This window comes from Cibotium barometz, chromosome 35, assembly GCF_041138505.1.
Source record: "Cibotium barometz isolate CiBa-2024 chromosome 35, ASM4113850v1, whole genome shotgun sequence".
NCBI lineage: Eukaryota > Viridiplantae > Streptophyta > Polypodiopsida > Cyatheales > Cibotiaceae > Cibotium > Cibotium barometz.
The window spans coordinates 32,591,861-32,613,343 of record NC_141080.1 but is presented as its reverse complement, the minus strand read 5'-3'; the positions used below and the strand labels follow the sequence as shown (position 1 = coordinate 32,613,343).

At 42.2% G+C, this 21,483-nt stretch overlaps 1 pseudogene; it reads left to right on the top strand.

Moving 5' to 3' along the window:
* The first annotated feature begins 7,289 nt into the window (after positions 1-7,289).
* Positions 7,290-11,232, top strand: LOC147618339 (laccase-4-like; annotated as a pseudogene).
* Positions 11,233-21,483: the final 10,251 nt, after the last annotated feature.

The window sequence follows — 21,483 nt, the reverse complement described above, 5'->3', positions numbered from 1 at the left end:
AGGTTCATCTACAAAATCTATACTAGGGTACTCTAACTATTACTCCCTTCCATTTATTTAACAATAAATATCCTTGTTATCAAGTGGTACAGAAGTTAACTCAGTCCAAAATGTACGAGGTCTTTCAATTTTCTACCTCTAGATGTATATAGTTATAACAACACTTTGTTTCCAAGACAAAATAGGTCATTGAAAGTAACAAAATTGAAGGGTGAAATTTACAAACTATCAAGCAAAGAGGAGAGAAAGGCCAAAAACATGAGAATTGAAAAAAGAAGGCCTCACAAAACGATAAAGAGAAGAATTGTAGGTTTTCATAATCGTAGAGCAGAGGAGTAATTGAAATCCAGGTGATGCCATAGTACTCCAAAGTTTAATAGGCTAAAAAGTGATAAACAAAAAAATGCAAGTTGTCATGGTCATAGACGTAGAGAAGTAGTTAAAATCCAGCCTACATGGCATAGTACTCCACAGTTAACATAGTCAAAAAGAGTTGGTGCAATCCAAATACAAATGATGAAACATTGTAATGTAAACTTATACTACTTGAACTTAGCATGATGAAACATTGAAATATAAAGTTTATAATACTTGCAAAAGAGGGAAAGTGAGATATACAAGAAAGGGAATTTCCAAATTTGGAAATTGATGTGTAAAGTGACAATTAGCTGCTTTCAAAAGTGACATCCTAGTATCAAAAAGTGACTAGTAGATTTCAAAAGTTATATTTTAGCCTTTCAAAGTGACATTTTATAGCACCCAAATCTTTGATCACAACCCAACATTTTTTCCAAGTTGGCATCCTCCCATTAGACCCTTTACTAACCCTTTTTTAAATCATTATAAGAGCATATTAGGGGGGTTTGAAAAAATTCCATTATTTTGGTAATTTCATTTTTAATCTACTTTTTCGACTGCCATTTTGGTTCGCCTGGGAGCCTTCGCGACCGTTGGTTTGCTCGCGCCCTCGCACCTGACACAGAGGTCTTCTCGGCCTTGGGCAACTTAAGACATGTATTAAATGTAGGAATATGGCTCATTCGGTTTGAAATGCAATATTCGTACATTTATTTAATGTACGAATAATATAGCTTATCTGGTTTGAAATGGCATCCAGTAGCTAGTAAGTAAACAACTGTGCATTGTTTAGTCACATTTCTTTTTTTTTTTCAAAAAAAGGCAGGTATATTAATTAGAAGGATAGAATCCGAGGTTACAGAGAGGGCCACGTGTCTGAAATAAATCCAGACACGTGGGATACATGTGCTTGTGCGTGTGGCGTAGGGAGGCTGTTGGCCATTTGTCAAGTCACATGCGGGAGTGCATGCAATGCCTTGATCCCATGCTGCCGGCTATCTTCTCCTTTGGTATCTGCTGCTGCCGATGTGGGCTTGGAGGTATTCAGTAGGTACATGCAGAGATAACTGAGGCTTCGCGATGATTGCTCTGCTTCCTCCCTAATGCTTGTCTTCCTGGCGGATGAGGAGGGGAATCCTGTTGCAAGTTGGTGTTTGCCCTCTTCATGCACTTCGTCGGCGGGTCGGAGCTCCTCCTTGGTACCTGTCCTTTGGTGGCGTCTCGGGGAGGGCGATGGAGGCCTCTCCCCGTGGCTGGAGTCCTTCTTCCTCTGTGATTGGTATTCTCTTTTGGTAATCTCGTTTGTGTTCCTTCCCTGCGGACTCGATTCAAGTGTGCTTTGCATATAGATAATTCTGTTTTGATGTCATGCAGCAGTATGTATCTTTTTGTTGTTATTACCTTCTGTATCCTCTTATCAGCAGAAGTGTTCTTGTTCTACTCTCCCATGCCATCTAGGTTTGATGAGCCTTGTTCTGTATTTACATCCATTCAGATGGTGCTGGTGCAATCTCCTCCCCGCCGCTGAGGTATTGAAAGGCCTTGAACTCGGCTTCTCTGTTCTGATACTTTTCACCGATCATGCAGGAGATAGAGAGGCCATCGTGGGTAGCTGTACCTTTCTGCTATGGAGAGGCTTGAAGTCGAGGCAGGGACTGGTTCTGACAAGTCTGCCTTGAAGGTCACTTTCCGAGGCTTGTCCCTCAATGTTTCTGCCTTCTTGCAGGGATCTGGTTGGTGTTTGTGCTGTACCTTGAGAGTGACCTGATTCAGATGTCTATTGTACCCGGTTGTGGGGGTTTGTATTGATAACTGCATGACGACTGCCTACAGATTACATCAATTAGTGCTTTGTCTTTGGTCAAGACTAATCTGATTTTTTCTCTGATTGAGTCCAGTTTGTGCTTGGTAAAGTCTCAGGCTTTCTTGTTGAATTTGATTTCTAGCTTTTTCTCAGAGCTGATTAGAGAGGGTAATCTTTTTGACCAGTATCTGCTGCATGATGTGCTTAGGTTAACTGACAGTGAAGTGCCTTTGATTTCTGGAATGTTGAATGTTGCTGCTATTCTAAGCAGCCATGCATGCCATGGATATTCGCATCTAATGACGTTCCATAACGTGTCTGAACATCCTACAGCTTCTCCCAGTAAAATCTGTTTCCATGATAGAGCTTTGCCCCAATCAGATACTGTATTTTGAAGTTCTATGAGAGATTGAGAGATGTGCTGACACTGAAGGAAAATGTGTATATCATCTTCTGGGAGACCACATCTGGCACATTGGTTAGATGAAACATTGAATTTGGCTGCCTTGTCTTGGGTCCATAGAGCTCTATAAGCGATGAGCCATGCTAGACATGACTTCTTGGGGTCAGTGTGGGAGTTCCAGAGGTTCTTGAGGCTGTAGTACCATTTTTTCCGGTCCCACTGAATGTTCCATCTACGGTTGAGGGGCAGGTGGATGGGCGTAGATTTAGAAATCTTTGGGATAGAGAGAAGAGGTTTGCTGCCTGTCCATTGGTAGGCACAGATATTGAAGGAAGAGGGGCTGTTTAGCTTCCAGGTCTCCTGTTGATCCCATTTCGAGGTTCTGCTTTGGATGAGGTCCAGCTCCGGGGTCCTGCAGTCATATTTTGCCACAAGATCAGCTCTTGAAAGCCAGGTTCCTAGCTGTTGATCTCTGAGATCTGCCCATGTTACAATGCCTCTCTTGTGAAGTTTTAGCGCTAATTGGGCTTCCTCTGGTTGGAGGGGGGGGAAAGGGAGACTGGACCACCAGCAAGAGTCCCCGGCCAGAGCTCCTTTAGAAATGCGGAGGTTCGGAACAGGGTTTAGAAACATTTTGATGTTATTCCAAGCTTTCCATATTGAGGACACTAGTTGACTGCCTTTGGGGGAGATGGGGAACTTGGAGATGACTATGGTTGAGAGGGGTAGGTTACTCCATTTGTCGAAGCCCGTAATGGCAAATCTGGGGATATCCTTGAGAAGAAGTTGAGCCCAATCTTCAGAGGGGTTAGCACATGCTCTTATGATCCACTTGGCTGCCATTCTATTGGCATTGATCCTGATGTCCTGGATACCTAGCCCTCCCTTTGCTTTAGGGGTGGTGCAGATGTCCCACTTGACTTTGGGTACGCTCTTGTTCCAAGGATCGCCTCCCCAGAGATAGTTCCTGCACAGCTTGGTAAAGTTATTGAGGTCAGAATCTGGTGGCCTCCAGCAACTGAGAAAGTAGATGGTATAGGGCAGAATGAAATGGTTAAGAACCATGATCCTCCCTGCCAAGGTGAGCTGTCTTCTTTTCTATCTCAGCAGTTTGTTGTCTATCTTTTCCATGACCCACTGCCATCTTTGTTTTAGAGAGACCTTAAAGCCCATCGGAATTCCTAGTAATCTGAAAATCTCGCCGTCCTGGATGAGGTTACAGCCTGCTTCCTTAAGCCAGTCAGGTGGGGGTTCTATTAGTGTTCTGATGCCTGTTTTGTTATGGTTGATTGAAGATCCTGAGGCCATGCAATAGGTTTGTAGGCATTCCCAGAGAGCCTTAATGCTTTCTTCTTCATTGGCTAACAAGCAATTGGTGTCATCAGCAAACATTTGTGTACACATCTGGTCTCCATTAGGGAGCTTTATTCCAGCTATCTCTCCTTTTTTCATTTTGTCCTTGATGAGCCAGTTGAGGCCATCTGAGGCTATGGCATATAAGAGGGGGGCTAGCAGGCAGCCTTGCCTGATGCTTTTTTGAAGAGGGAAGGGGGCAGAGAGCTCTCCGTTGTAGATTATCTTGGCTTTGGCATTACCGAAGAGGGTTTTGACCATGTGTGTGAAATGAGGTCCCAAGCCCATATCCCTTAAAGATTGGAGGATGAAGTCCCAGTGGATTCTGTCATATGCTTTTTCAAAGTCGATCTTTATGAAGAGAAAATCCTGGTTAGTTTTCTCTGCATATTCAAAGCCTTCCCAAAGTGCTATGATGGCATCAAGGATGTATCTGCCCTTGATGAATCCTTTCTGTTTCTTGTTTATCCAGCTATTCATGTGCTCAGACAGACGGTTGGCAAGGACTTTGGCTATGACCTTGTAAACACTGTTAAGCATGGTGAGAGGTCTCCAATTTCCTACTTCCTCCTTGGGACCTTTTTTGTGAATGAGCTTGATAAGGCCTTGATTAGCTTGGGTGGGTAATGCTCCATAATTGATCGCTTCTTGCCACACTTGGAGGATAGGGTCCACTAATACCTCGCTGAAGGTTTGGTAGAATTCAGCAGCCAAGCCGTCTTCCCCTGGGCTTTTATTAGGTTTGAGCGATAATATTGCCTCTTTTATTTCCTCTTGAGAGATGTCCCGCTCCAGAACTTTTGCTAGATTAGGAGGAACAGTGGCTTCCCTTATATCTTTGATGGTCTGCATGGCCTTTAGCTTGCTTTGAGAGGGGGGTCCTGTTTCAAGGAAGATATCCCTGTAATATTCAGTTAGGAGCTGCTTGTTCGCCTCGTGGTTGCTAGCCTTGATTCCATTCTTGAAGCAGAGGAGAGGGAGGTGTTCTTGTCTTTGTTTCACTTTAAGCATCTTGAACATTTCTTTGCTCGGTCTATCAGCTTTTCCTGCCCACCAGTCTCTGGTGAAGAGCTTGGCTTGCTGGAGGGTTATTTCCTCCTCCCTTTTGATTTGAGCTCTGAGCTGGTTAAGGTTTTCAGGGTTGGTAGAAGACTCCTGCAGCCGAAGCTGAGATTGAAGTTTCCTGAGCCTGCTGGTCCGGTGGGCTGTGACTTCCTTCCTTACTTGCTTAAGGAGGTTTTGAGTAGATTTGATAGCGAGGTTCCAGGCTTTAGCCGGGGGGAGGTTGTAAGAGAAGAAAGACTTCCAGATTTGGGCTATCTCTTCCTTGACGAGAGGTAGTTTAAAAAGGGTAGGATCAGTGTGGAACCATCCAGCCTTGTGTCTGGTGTCTTGATTATCCATGGTGGTGATAATGGGATAGTGGTCAGAGATGCAAGTCGCGGTGTCAACCAGACATTCACATCTATTGTGCTTTGCCACAATTTCGTTGCTAGCATAGGCTCTATCCAGCCTGGCTTTCCTAGTGAGCTCCCCTATTGAATAATTCTGCCACGAGAAGATTCCTTCCTGGCCTAGGTCTTGAAGATTGAGTTTGCATTTGACTTTCTCCCAAGCAAGCTTTTCTCTTCCAAATAGGGCCTGGCCCTTGGCTTGGAACCTGTCTTGGAGGGATTCTACCATGTTGAAGTCTCCCAGGATGAGGGTGGGGGCCTGCAGGTTGAGGAGAGAATTCCAGGTTTCAGTCCTTTGTTTTTGAGGTCCGTGGGCGTAGATCCCCACGAGAGTGAAGTTGTTGAGGTACATTGCTATCCATTGGTTATTGCGACCTATGTGGAAACCCTTCAGTTCAGAGCTGAGGTCGAGGTGTATGCCCACGGCTAATCCTCCGCTTCCTTGTGAGTGTAGGGTGTGAATCCAGAAGTGGTCGGGAGAGATAGTGTTGAGCCTTCTGTTAAGTTCTTCTCTAGTGGTCTTAATCTCCACTAAAATGATGATGTCCAAGATACCTTTGGTTTTAAGCCATTGTCTGACAAGTTGAGCTTTCTTCAAGTCAGTTAGGCCTTTTACATTGAAGCTGGTGATTTTCATTATCTTTTATTGGGGGGTTTGCTTGCTCCTCCCTTGGTGGTTGACTGGGGGGTGGCACCAAGTTGAGCTCTCCCTCTCTTGAGCTCTTTACTGATCTCCATGTCATTGGGTGCAGCAGGCTGAGTAGCTATTCTGTTCTCCTTTGCTGGGCTGGAAATAGTACCCATTTCTGCATCGTCAAGGTTATCCACCTCCTTTTCTAGTCACAGCTTGTTTAATGGAGTACTTTCCACGCAGTCCTGTTCCTCTTCAGCAGCCCCTGGTTCAGGTATGGCAGCCAGGATTGAATACCTGTTAGGCTTTATTATAGGCATAGAGGTTCTAGGTTTGACCGTTGGCTTGCGTCTGATGCCTACTGAAACATCAGGCTCTTTGGGAATAGTTGGCGGATTGGATGAGGAGGGGGGGACTGGACCAAGGGCTGAGGGGGGGGAGCTTTATTAGCTAGGTGAGGAAGAATGATTTGAGGGTTCTTGATAGGACAGTTCCTGATGAGATGACCCTGTTTCCCACAGTGGAAACAGGAGTTTGGTAGGTGCTTGTAGAGAATAGGTTGGGTGAGAGAGAACTCCCCACATCCAATGGAGATCTCCTCCGGTAGGGGGAGAGACAGGTCTAGCTCAACAAGGACTTGGGGGTGCCATGCAGGATTGTAGTCGGTAAAAGCTTTGGTGCCTAGGACTTGACCTAGGGGAGCTAGGATGGCTTTGATCCAAGGAGTAAGGTGAATGGGAAGGTTAGGGAGCTCTACCCACACAGGGTACACTGAAGATTTTGGGCCATCCGGGTTGAAGTCTTTGGTCCACCTCATAAAGCAAAATGGGAGGTGCCTAAACATCTATTGACCCGAGCTGATGACTTTCATAGCCATGTTGGCCTCTTTGAACATAAAGATGTAGTATCCTTTAGCCAGGGCTTGAGTGAGCGTAACCTCTACCCCTATAGGGGACCAGCTGTCTCGGATCCAGGCTTTCATTGCTTCCTTAGACGGCCGCGGGCCAAAGAGCAGGCCAACCAGACATCTTTCAGAGTACTCTTCAGCTTTGTTCCTGACCTGTTCAATGGGAAGACTTACATGAACCGACAGGGGCTGAGGGTTACCTTTTTCAGCTGTGTTGTTAGATTCTTTCTGTAGGGCGCCATTAGTGGTATGACTGTCTTCCTTTGGGGGGATGGGGGCTTCTTTGGGTTGATCACAGCTTTTTGCAGCTAACAGCTGCTCTTTAGCTTCCTTGCGTTCTTGCATGAGACGGGAGTTTTCCTCCATTACTGCGTCTATTAATGACTCGTCTCCCCAGGGTTTGTCTGGGGGTTGTTGGTTCCATGGGTTTGTTCTAGGAACTTGCAGAGATGATGAGGGAGAGGCACCGGTAAAGTGAGTGCTGAGCATTTGATTGGATTTTGCAGGTGATGGGAGCTGGAGACGAACAAGGGACGGGCTCCTCCTCTCAGTGCCCATGCACTTGGGAGGGCATCCGCCCGCAGAGAAAGAGAGGCGACGATGCAGCTTGGAGGGCGGGATGCAGCTTGGAGGGCGGGAAGCAGCCTAATTCCTTCCGTTGACGGATCCTTCATTCATCTTTAGTCACATTTCAAGCAACCAAGGTCACGCTTGTCTTAAATGCGGTATTAAACTAATAATACTGGTCCGTGTGGCGATGGCAAAACCGCAGGCTGCGTGAAGATAGATGATCCTGTTAATGAATACCGGGGCTTGTGCTTGGTCTAATTAACAGAGTTCCACGACCTTGTCTTACGGGGTTAACCGTGTCAACCATGCATGCTACACGGATCACAATATAAATCGAGGCTTTGTACTAGGTTCAATATTAATCAAGGCTTTGTACTGGGTTCAATATTAATCCACTCATGATCGACATTCTTTAATCATACTTCTTCTTTTTAGCTTAGCTTGGCTTGGCTTGGCTTGGCTTTCTCTTATTAATCGCATCCTACACCACACCACAATTTGCTATTCTCTTCAGCCCAAATTTAATGACTATATTCTTCTCCATTCTTCAGATTCATTCTTTGTTGCTCCTCCTTGGATCGGCGCTTATACTAGTGCGTCTAGCCTGTGCAGGCTCCGTCGTCAATGACGACGGAGCCATGACACACCATTTTGATTTCAAGGTAGCAATTATCTCAATTAAGCCACAAATTAGGCTTTCGGTCATTATGGTCAACACTTATAATTAGAGCGATTAATGATCGTTAAGATCAAACTTAATCATCATCAGTAGTAGTCAAATACGATCGACAAACTCTACGTATAGGAGTTTGATTATCAGTGCTTAGATCATGCTGCAGACGTAGTTATGACCAGGAGGATTAACGATAGAACGATCAAACTGATCAACGAAGAGTAGTACAGTTATAGGAATATTAATGCTTATAATCTAGCCGCTGTAAGTAATCATAAGACCAGGAATATCGATTCAGGATACAATTATAATTATGATCGTGTTTGCTTATGATCGATCAGGTGCATTACACCAACGTTACTCGCCTTTGCCATACCAAGCAGCTGGTGGCAGTGAACGGGCTCTTCCCAGGGCCTACTATCTACGTGCGGCAAGGGGACACAGTTAACGTGAGAGTGTCTAATCACGTGGTGGAAAACATATCAATTCACTGGTAATTATTATTATGATACTTCGAGACGATATACTTATTATAATAATTATAGTATATTAAATCATCCTTAATTGGGGCCTTCATGATTTCTTAAATTACCTTGTAATTATTCAGCAGCTGCTGTTGTAATGAGTAGATCAATGACCTTTCAAATTGTATTAATCTCGTAATGCGCCTGAATCAGCTTGAATATTTATCTATTACCGCTGCAGGCATGGAGTGAGGCAGATGTACACAGTTTGGTCCGACGGCCCCGCCTACATCACGCAGTGCCCTGTCCGCCCGAACACCCATTTCACACACAGCTTCAGAGTCGTACGAGAGCAAGGGATGCTCTTCTGGCACGCCCATCTCAGCTGGCTCCGGGCAACCGTGTACGGCGCCTTCATCATCCTGCCCAAGTACGGCAAGCCGTACCCTTTCCCCGTGCATTGTTGGTGTTTTCCCCAGATGTAACCAGTGTGAGGGTGAAGCAGGGGGAGACGTATCTACTGAGGGTGATCAATGCGGCCATGAATTTTCAGATGTTCTTTCAGGTCGCAAAGCATAAGTTGACAGTGGTGGAGACAGACTGCACACTGTGTAAACCTTATACAACAGATGTGATAGTGCTAGCGCCTGGACAGACAGCTGATGTGCTAGTAACAGCAGACCAGGCGATTGATAGCTATGTCATGGCTGCATCCGCATACTCACCGGCTAGAGAAGACAAGGTCCCATACCCCAAAACCACCACAACCGCCTTGTTTATCTATGAAGGATCAGCTAATTCCACCACCACGACCCCCAACAACAGTAGTCAAGCTGTCAATCAGCGCCTCTATACTTTTCCCACCTTCATTCCGGCCGCTAATGGCTCTGATTATGCCCTTGATTATGTGGGGAGCTTGAGAAGCTTAAACAGCAAGGCGTATCCCTCGCTAGTGCCCCAGACCGTCAACCAAAGCTTCCTTTTCACCGTGGGATACTCGCTTGAAGAATGCCCGGCCGGACAAACCTGCTACGGTTGGAGGGACAAAAAATCTCTACGGCCATCAACAACATCACATTTGTCGCCCCCAACATCTCCATCTTACAAGTAAGAGATCTCATATTCAACTTAACGCCTCTACAGCAGCAGCAGCTAATCATCGTTTGAAGCCTCATGATCTACGAAATTAATTAGTATACCTGCAATATTCACTAATCACCACATCATCATTGATCTTTGATGTGTGTAATCAAACATCAATTAACTAATCGGTATAAGCTTGCTTCATTTGACTTCTTCATACCTGCACCAGGCATATTACGAAAGCAAGAATGCTGCTGACTTGCCGGGAATGTCCACCTCCACTGCAACGGACACCTTCGAGACCAATTTTCCCAGCGAGCCTCTATACCAATATAACTACACGGGCCCCTCTATAGAGGACAAGTTTGCAATCTTTGGGACCAAAGTTAAAGTAGTGGACTTTGAATCCAACGTGCAATTGGTGCTCCAAAACACACAAACCCTATTTTTTGAGAGCCACCCCTTCCATTTGCACGGCTATAACTTCTATGTGGTGGGCATGGGCCTAGGCAACTACAATGCATCATCAGACCCAGACCACTTCAACCTCGTTGACCCTCCTGCCATGAACACAATAGCCGTCCCACTAGGAGGATGGGTTGCTCTCCGCTTCTTCACCGATAATCCAGGTAAACTCACTCAATTATATAAAACACGTATATACATAGATACCTTTCATTGCATGTGTTAACCCTGCATGATGATGCAATTGTTGATTCCATGTAAGATTGAGTATATGCATTATAACAAGTACATGCATACATGTATGTGTATATTGCACCTACATGTATACTTGTAATGTGTATAGATACCTTCCATTGCATACATTAACCATGCATGCAATCGTTGATTCCTTGTACTCTTGAGTATATACAGTACAAGTACATGCATACATGTACGTGTATACACACACCTACACGCATACTTGTAGTGTATATAGATACCTTTCATTGTTGCATACATCAACCTTGCCTGCATGCAAATTGTTGATTCCATGTCTTGAGTATTATATACATCACAGGTACAAGCATACATGTATGTGTTACATGTATACTTGTGATGTATATGTATACATTACAAGTACATGCATACATGCAGTCGATTCTTCTTTATAGGGTCACAATATTTCATCTGCTAGAGACATTTTGACATTTCATATTCTTTATCACGGGTGCTTTTTAACTAGGGGACACATCCACTTTTCATCTAGTTTCTAGCCAATACATCTATGAGATGGGTACCATTGTGAAGTGCATTTATAAAGGTTTTTTTTGTAAATAGTGAACTTATGATAATTGAGTTTTACACATGATAGGAGTTTGGCTTATGCACTGCCACTTTGAGATGCATACATCATGGGGGATGCAAATGGTGTGGATTGTCAAAGAAGGAGACCGAAAACTCCCACCACCACCAAAAGACTATCCAAAATGCTAAACACTTGAAGACTATCCCAAATCCAACATTACCTTGCAAATGGACATCTACTTTTCAATAACATTACCTTGCAAATGGACATCTACTTTTCAATAACATTTACATCATGTTTACTAAGCATGTTGAGAAAAGGGATATACCGATGGACTCCATGGCACATGGCTATATTGCCTTTCCTCATAACTACAATATTCTTTGTAACAAGCATAGAGTATTTTACAAAATCTATTTGGATTATTGTAAAGAGGGAGCTACATTCAGTATGACACATGGCTCATTTGTCTTTCCTCGTAATTACACTCTTTTCAAGTCTAGAATAATCCAAATGTTTTAAAGGTTTAATAATTCCAAGTTATGTTTGTATAAATTTTAGCTAGAAGTAGTGCAGCGTATTATCGTCCAAGAGGGAGTTGCATTCAGTATGCCACATGGTTCATTTGTCTTTCCTCGTAATTACAATCTTTTCGAGTGTAGAATAACCCAAATTTTTTGAAGGTTTAATAATTCCAAGTCATGTTTATATAAATTTTAATGAAAAGTAGTGCGTATAGTTTCAAACCAAAACACCTTCACAAAATAGTGCGTATAGTTTCAAACCAAAACACCTTCACAAAATAGTGCATATAGTTTCAAACCAAAACACCTTCTTATAAACCCTTTTAAATTGTTAAAACCGTAAAATTTCATGGTTCTTCAACCATCTCTAATTATTATAATAATTAAACTTGTTCACTTCTTTTACATATTTTGGTATAAAATTAGCCTCATAAATGACATTGACAAGACTTGAAACTCTTAGGATCAGCACCTTTTTTATCATAAAAGTATCATAATAAAGGGGTTTTTGTTACATGCAAAATTTGTTTATTGAAAAAATATCCCAAAAAAATGATCACACATCATTCCAATACAAGCATTATATTTGCTAATCCACCCTATTAGTTATTCTAACTTATTTAAAAACTTACAATGTGTTGAATATTGTTAATATTTTAATAATACACGATCTATTGAAAAAACGTTAACTATTGTAAATCTATATTTTTAAGTAAAATTAACTAATAATTATAGATTATTATTTTATTTATATCACTCATTTAGGTGATAGTAATACCTTCCTTGCCTTTTATAATTTTATTAATGCATATTTACTTGCGCTAAAGCTCATATTTATTTTCATGTACCTTCTTAGTTTGTTTATTTGAGGCTCCAAGTTATTCACGCACCAAATGTTTTGTCGATTACACATTAGTAGAATTCAAAGTTTGTTGCCAATCACATGCATACATACTCTTTAAAGCCTTAGTACTCATTCGCTATATTTAAACCAAAACACCTTTTTTGTAAATCTTTTTCATAAACACAAAAGTTTATGGTTCTTCACCAATCTCCAAATAATATAATGATTAAACTAGTTTACTACTTTTACATAAAGTTAGTTAGCCTCACAAATGACATTGGTAAGACTTCAAAGTCTTATGCCATAAAGGAACTTCTTTTTTATTATTAGGTATCATAACGAAGGGGTTTATCTTACACATACACATTTTTTATTGAAAACAATCTCAAAATAAAAAATATTGATCACGCATCATTCTCTTTTTTATATATACTACAAGTAATCTATATGCTAATCGATCCTATCATTCATGTACTTATTCACCCTATCATTCTCTTTTATATATATAACACAAGTGCAATCTGACATAGAACCAACTGACTTAGAACCCTTTAGCTGAAATAGAAACATCTCCAAATGTCCTTTGACACACACAGGCCCTCTGATAGCTCTAAAATTGAAGGGATATCACATTATAGACAACCTTCTGACTACAACTGACACACAGTTGCTTTAGATCTGACTATACCTGACCAACCAATGAAAATGACTCAGCTGGAGGCTTTCTCTAGTCTACATCAGCTAGAACTTCTATACCCTCTAGACACGCAAACCAAACATGAATCCTACCATGTGGTGGACACTCAGTTGACTCCAACCTAACTCTAGCTACCACAGAAACACCATTCAGACCACAAAGCCTTCTGACTGCTAACACCTGAACTTTGACAGCAGACTTCTAACTATCAGATGTGACTGAGGATCACTTCCCTTTAACTCAGACAAACCAAAGCAAGATTCCTACACCTTCTGTTGATATTTTGATGGTTAGCTGACACCCAGCAGACTCAAAATCTTCTCTACTCAACTGACACACTGAGTCAGCAGCACTGACCCAGAACGAGATCCCCAATCTTCAAACTCACACACTCGTAAGCTTCATCTCCACCACAAACCTAAAGAAAACAACATCTTCTTCATAACAGAGACATCAAAATAAAGGACATCACAAACCAAACTCTGTCTGCTTCAGATATAGAAAATACGTCATTGTGTCAACATTCCTGAGACCTAGCATAAACATAAGAAGGAAACACCCAATAAACTCAAGGATATCCCTCAGGAAGACCCCAAGAACATCACTTCAAAGCTTCACCTTCAAACAGCTCCAGTCAAGAAGAAATCAAAATGGGTCAAGTCTCTAACAAAGAAGCTTCTCAGAGAGCCTAGGGGACACACCTATCCAACTCTATGTTCTCTAGCTCACCCTTTACTTTGATCCAAACAATCCTTCTTACTGCATTTTCTTCTTGTCTGCAAAGCTTCAATAACTGTAGATACTCCACCCTGCAACCTTCAACAAAACAAACCAACCTACAAGAGGAGACACTCTCCACTGCAGTCACTCTCTGCACTTTCTCATCTCTCTCGTCAAAGATCCACCTGGAGATAGTCACCAAAATCTTCCCCCAATTCTCAATTTTTTCTCATCACTGCCTCCATTCCTTCCATAAAAATATCACAGCCCGTCTCCTTCCTTCCAAAACCGTTAGCACCGACTTCCCTTGTTGCCCATACACTTTCTATTTTGGATTGCGCATCTGTGCATATCTAATCGACCACGCAATGGTAATCTTTCCTACGGTTTCAATCATTCATCTTAATTTTATTATCTATTGGGGATTTAGGATAGGGACATCCTTTGAGCATTTTCCTTGAGCACAAAAAATCTTATCATAGTTTCATACCTTGTAGTAACCATTGGTCTCTCAGTTGTATCCCGTAGAGGCTTACGATCCCTACCCATTATCAGATTGGGTTCTTTCCTGTTGCAGTATTCACAGTGTGAAACAACAATGGAATGTGACCCAAAATGTTTCCCATCCACTACATCATTTCCATTCTCTCGGATATATTGTGGGCTATATCTACTTGGTGGATTACGTACAAACACTCCAATAAGTATAATGGGCACCTACCCCACAATTACAACTACACGGGCCCCTCTATAGAGAACAAGTTTGCAATGTTTGGGACCAAAGTTAAAGTAGTAGACTTTGAATCCAACATGCAATCGGTGCTCCAAAACACACAAACCCTATTTTTTAAGAGCCACCCCTTCCATTTGCATGGCTATAACTTCTATGTGGTGGGCATGGGCCTAGGCAACTACAATGCACATTCAGAACCAGACCACTTCAACCTCGTTGACCCTCCTACCATGAACACAATAGCCATCCCACCAGGAGAATGAGTTTCTCTTCGCTTCTTCACCGATAATCCAGGTAAACTCACTCAGCTATATAAAACATGTATATACACAAATACCTTTCATTGCATGCGTTAACCTTGCATGCATGCATGCATGCAATTGTTGATTCCATGTCTTGAGTATATGCATTATAACAAGTACATGTATGTGTATATTGCACCTACATGTATACAATTGTTGATTCCATGTCTTGAGTATATGCATTATAACAAGTACATGTATGTGTATATTGCACCTACATGTATACTTGTAATGTGTATTGATACCTTCCATTGCATACATTAACCTTGCATGCATGCAATCGTTGATTCTTTGTACTCTTGCGAATATACATTACAAGTACATGCATACATGTACATGTATACACACACCTACACGCATACTTGTAGTGTATATAGATACCTTTCATTGCATGCATGCAAATTGTTGTTTCGATGTCTTGAGTATTATATACATTACAGGTATAAGCATACATGTATGTGTTACATGTATACTTGTGATGTATATGTATACATTACAAGTACATGCATACATGCAATCGATTCTTCTTCATAGGGTCACAATATTTCATCTGCTCTAGAGAAACATTTTGACATTTCATATTCTTTATCACGGGTGCTTTTCAACTAGGGGATGCACCCACTTTCCATAGGGTCACAATATTTCATCTGCTCTAGAGAAACATTTTGACATTTCATATTCTTTATCACGGGTGTAATGTATATGTATACATTACAAGTACATGCATACATGCAATCGATTCTTCTTCATAGGGTCACAATATTTCATCTGCTCTAGAGAAACATTTTGACATTTCATATTCTTTATCACGGGTGCTTTTCAACTAGGGGACGCACCCACTTTCCATCTGGATTCTAGCTGATATATCTCTCAGATGGGTACCATTGTGAAGTCTATTTATAAAGATTTTTCTTGTAAATAGTGAACTTACGATAATTGAGTTTTACACATGATAGGAGCTTGGCTTATGCACTGCCACTTTGAGATGCATACATCATGGGGGATGCAAATGGTGTGGATTGTCAAAGAAGGAGACCAAAAAATCCCACCACCACCAAAAGACTATCCAAAATGCTAAACACTTGAAGACTATCCCGAATCCAACATTACCTTGCAAAGGGACATCTACTTTTCAATAACATTTACATCATGTTTATTAAGCATGTTGAGAAAAGGGATATACCGATGGACTCCATGGCACATGGCTATATTGCCTTTCCTCTCATAACTACAATATTCTTTGTAGCAAGCTGTTGCATTTTTTTTCCGCCCTTCCACTGTGTTTTGATGCATGAGCATATGCGTGGCAGCATGCGCATATTGAAGAGTGATGCCTTCACTTCGTACCCTCACTTGGTTTTGGCACACAAGCATTTTTTTTGCAAGCAAGAAGCTAGCATCAAGGCACCGCACTCAAGCATGTGTGGGACTAAGGGCTTGGCCCACTTTAATTTTTAAAGGCTTTAAACCTTTGCTTGCTGGAAAAAAATGACGAGCAACATTGGAAATGAATCGCCGCCATGCATGCCTGAAGCGAAGCGTCGCCAGCACACATGGACTGCACGCAATCGCTTGAAGAGAGAGAGAGTGCAACCATTTTCGAGGCCCGCCCTTGTGCTGCGAGCAAGGGAAGTGAGACAAAGCTCTGCTAATCGCCGCACGCGTTCGCTTGAGGAGAGAGAGCTGCGCTCATCGAGACCACCAAGCCATCTGTGAGAGCAAGTGCAGGCACCCTGTTGTTCTGGTGTCCAGAAGCGGAAGAGTGAAGGAGAGAAAGTGAATGATTCATCTCGGCCGCATTGCAGGGAAATAAACTTCATATTATATATTTTTTTTTCAAGCTTTTCTTTATAAAAAAAATGCGTTAAAAAGAGACTGTTCTCGCTTTCACTTGACCAAGAGAATAAAGGAAGGAAAAAAGCATAATAACATTGTTTCTTTTCCTTGCATGTGAAGAGGGAAGTGGAAGAGGAGAAGATATTTGCAACAAAGAAGTAGGTGTGATTTTTGGTGACAAACAATAGCATAGCTTTGCACTCACACACTCACATAATCACGCGTTAGCAAGCCTCGTAAGTTGTTTGTATTCAAAAATTGAAAGCATTGTAAAATTCAATTCTTGAGGGCCGTGAGGGCATTGTTTCTCGTGGATGGCATTATCAGCCGAGCACGCAAAAGCTTCATCAACATCAAGCAAAAAGTGGCTAGATAAGATCTCTCTCTTTTTCTCATATAAAAGCTACATAAATTTGCTTTATGAATCAAGCACCGTGCATGTGAAATTCAATAAACAAAGCATATTTCACTCTACATTTTGCTTCGTTCATTGGTGTCGTGGTGTCATCTCGCTCTTTTGTCATTTAGCACAAAGCTTGTTTAACATTTGTGTGTGTATAAATCATCGGCACTCCATCATTGCAGCGTCGTACTTGTCAGAAAGATCCATAGCACACAGTCCTATCTACTAGTGCCTTCTCCTTTGGGGTGTTGGGAAAGTGTAGCTCCATTCTTTGTTGGATATCTGGGGGGGTTGTTGGGTTTTGTCCTCTTTGCCTTGCTCGTCCAGATATTTCCCAGATAGTGGCACGCCCGGTGGGACCTTGACTTGGTCTTGGTTTCGCGACGAACCTACTTGGAAAGGGAACTTATGTAAAGTGCCAAAGATTGGCAAGAGAGCTTGAGAGAGAGTGACCGAGCTAAGAGATACCATTAAAGGGAGAAAGCCAAGCAACACCTACTTCAATCTAGCCCCACACTAGCACTTTTCCATTACAAAGTTCACCTCCTTCGCCATCATCGAGGGGGAGTTCACCTGGAATCGTAATTTCTATACCAATTCCAATTATGGCTTAACCACCACTTCCTCCTCCATTCGCCATTCAATCACCTTTGGTTTTGCCACCAAATTTGGTCCATCCCGATGCACCCCTCATCCCATTCCCCACATTCTATGGGACACCGTTGCTTGTTTGACCTCACACATCGTCGAGGAAGGGCATGTGATGAATTACTTTAGCACTACAATCAAAGGTGAGGCCTCAAATTGGTTCGCCAAGCAACAACCAAACTCCATCCCAAACTTTGCCGATTTTGAGCAAAAAGTCTTGCCTAAATTTCGCAAACCTCCAAACTTCTTCGCATTTTTTGAGCAATTACACTCATTCAAGCAAAATCACCCGCATGAGACCATGGAACAAGCGACCGAGGTTTAGGAACTTTGTTGATCATTACACTCCCATTTTTAACATCGACCCACTCACCATCATGGACTCGTTTCTACGAGGCATACACCCTAGCATTCAAATTTTGGTTAGAGCTCAAGCCCCAAATGACTTGAATACGGCCATCACTTTTGCCATTAATGTGGAGAGCTCTTATCGATGTGTTTATGAGCCACAACAGGCCACGACTCCATCTCCCTCGTATTATCCATGGCTAGCACCACATACTCCCGTTTTGCCCTCCCCACAACAACCTTGGCCAACCTCATCGTATGTGCCTCAACTTCAACTAACTCAACCATTCCAATTCCCACCCATTGTACCACCTCGCCTTCAAGTGACCTTACCACCTCTTTTGCCTTTAGCACCCCCACCTTCTTCTAGCATCGTGGCTCCCCTAACCTCTTCACAAAATCATGTTCCTGCCCCTCATGCTCCATCACCGTATGTGACTTACCCTGATTCTACTTCTACCACTCCACCACCAAGGGGGGGGATGGGTATGAAAGCACCGCGTCTAGTATTGGGGATTTGAAAAACATGATGACAAATTACATGAAGCAACTTAATGAAAATGTGAAGGCTGTGACTCTTGATGTGAATTTTCTAAAATGCCAACAAAACTTGTTGTCTGCACGTCGCCCTGAGCCTAATCCCACCAACATGGTGTGTCGAGCTTGTCATGTATCTGGCCATCTTTCCAAAGATTGCCCCACTGTTGTTTGCACTTATGAGAAATGTTTGGGTAGAGGGCACACAAAGGATATGTGTTACATTAAGATGTGCCATTTGATGAATAGGAGCACCACTTTGCCACACCCCGGCCCCATTAATCATCGTATTGGTGCCGAGAAACCCCCGGGCCCTAGTTGGACACTTCTTCAAAGGGGGTCTCCTAGTTCTCCAGCAGTTGCTTCGTCTAGTGCACAACCTACCACCACTGAGAACCCTTCGATTAATATGATTGAGTTAGATTCATCACCCGTGCGAGCCATCACACGAAAGGGGAAAGAGAAGGTTGTTGATGAGGAGGGAGATCCCAAACTTGTTGTTGCTACCCTCCCACCCACCCATGTCGTTGTTCCTGTTGCCGACCCTTTACCTCGACCTCGCCACACTCGTCCACGCCCTACTCCAAGTAAGTTGTTTTCCCCCATCCTTTATTTTGACCTTGTTTCTACTCTTAATCGAGTAGAGCTCACCATGTCCCTTCAACAATACCTTCTCACTTCTCCTTCTAGCCGAGCCCTTTTGAGGAGGTACTGCAGAGCTTTGAGTTCTTCCCAGGGAGCGGGTCCTAATCTTCCTGTTTTTCAGAACGTGGATTCCCTTCTTGCTGAGCGTGAGTGTCCTCGAGTAGTGGAGTGCATGATCCACCAGCTCGTGATTCCACATGCTATTGTTGATGGAGAAGCAGGCGTCAATGTTTTGAGTTATTCTACCTTTTCCAAGCTGGGGTTATCTTTCAATGGAGTTCCTGCTACTAGTTTACGTATGGGTGATCATCGACCAGTGAGAGCTAAGGGTTTCATCCAAGGTTTGCCAGTCTCACTGTCGCACGGCGTATGGTGGAGATTGATTGTTATGTTTTGTAGCTTAGTTCAGGACCTGGCCAGTACTACCAGCTTCTTTTAGGGCGACCTTGGATATGAAAGACTGATTGTGTTATTGACATTCCTAGAGAGCGGTTACTTCTTGGTAGAGGATCTTCCCGAGCGGTTCTTCCTGCTTACCCTTCTTCTATTGTGAGCCGGAGTGATGAGGATGATGACCGGAGTTCTACTTCTTCATGTACACCGAGTTCCTATTGCATTTACCCTGATTCTGTTGAGATCACCCTTGATGATGATGAGGAGACTCCACCTTTGGCCAGAGAGGAGGATACTGTGAGAGTTCCTATAAAGGGGGATGAGAAAGTTGTGCTTTTGGGAACTTCTTTAGATCCACCGTTGAGGGAGGAGATTATTGCTTTATGTCGGGAGTATTAGGACATTGGGTAGTCTTCTAAGGGTTTTTAAGTCATCCCATCCTTCCACTTTTGCTTCTCTCCTCATTCTATCCATGACCCGTCGATTGATTCACTTGTCTGATGTTACCTTTCTCACTATGGATCCTAGCCATTTGCTTGTGTGCTATTAAAGGGCCCCTAGAATATCTCAACCTTCCCCTAATGAAATGACACATTTCATTCCTTGCAAGGTAGCATACACGGGATCTATGGTTGCAAGAAAACTTGTAGAGTATGTGTTCAAAATATATGGAATGCCTCAACAAATTATAAGTAATAGAGATGCCAAAATTTATGGGTTGATTGTAAAATACCTCCGAGATTAACCAAGTTATGATTAAAGATAATCCTAAGTTTTGGATGCCACAGATTTCAGTAATGAATTCCAGCAGGTTTTCAGTGGTTTTTTCGCGGTAAAAATTCTAAGTGTTAAAATTACGTGAAAATTTAAGATTGATTTTTCAATTAGTTAGTATGCTCAAAGGAAGTCTTTAACTGTGTAGATGGACATGCAAATCAAAATTTGATAAAAAAGTAAAACATGGCCTATTTTTGGAGGCGACTTTCACATACAGCTTATTTTGGCGATTTTGCTTGCGTTGGTTTTTGGACCGCATGCATTTTGGTAATTTTAAGTACCCACACGACTAGTATCTCGTAATTATGCATGGAGTTATACTTGCAGATTGCAGCCCTAATAGCAGATCTGAGAGGCTTGCCAAATCTACAAGCAGCTCGTCCACAACTTCTGGAGAGTAGACATGGATTCTAAATCAATCAAAATATCATCAAATATATCGAGGAAGTACACAAACACTCTTTCTATTGTTTTTCTTTAAATTCTTTTGATATGAAATACATAAATCGATAAGTGTATACGAGAGAAACTGAGTTGATATAGGGTGTACTTAACGATGAGTAATTCTTAACTTTCTTAATTATACATGGTCATCCTAGTCTATAAGACTCATAGCATAAACACTTTTGGTGGGGTAAAGAATTAGAAGATAGAATATTTGACTAGTTTATGACTAGATTCTAGGAATAATCTTCATTAGGGGCTATTTTGCAAAGAGTCTATCTGTTTGTGTGTTTAGAATAAGATTTTGAGATAAACACGAAAGTTTTAGAGGACAAGAAACTCTACAAGAGTGTAAGAGACTATAGAAAGCCAAATTCCTTTCATTTTTGAGTTATTCGAGGGGCATTTGGCTATTTTTTACAGTTTCATGCTGAAAACACAACTTTGGCTGTTTGGAATGCTCTCAAAGAGACCTTAGAACTCATTTTTAGAGAATCATCACTGAGACATGCTTTATAGAGCATTAGAGAACCATCACTGAGACATGCTTTATAGAGCATTAGAAGTCCTAAAACTTTATAGTTTTGGCCTTTCTCTAATTCTACATAGATTGAAAGATATTACTCTCCCAAAGAGACCAGTTATTAGGCTTTGTTTTGAGATGAATGATTGATATGCACGTGT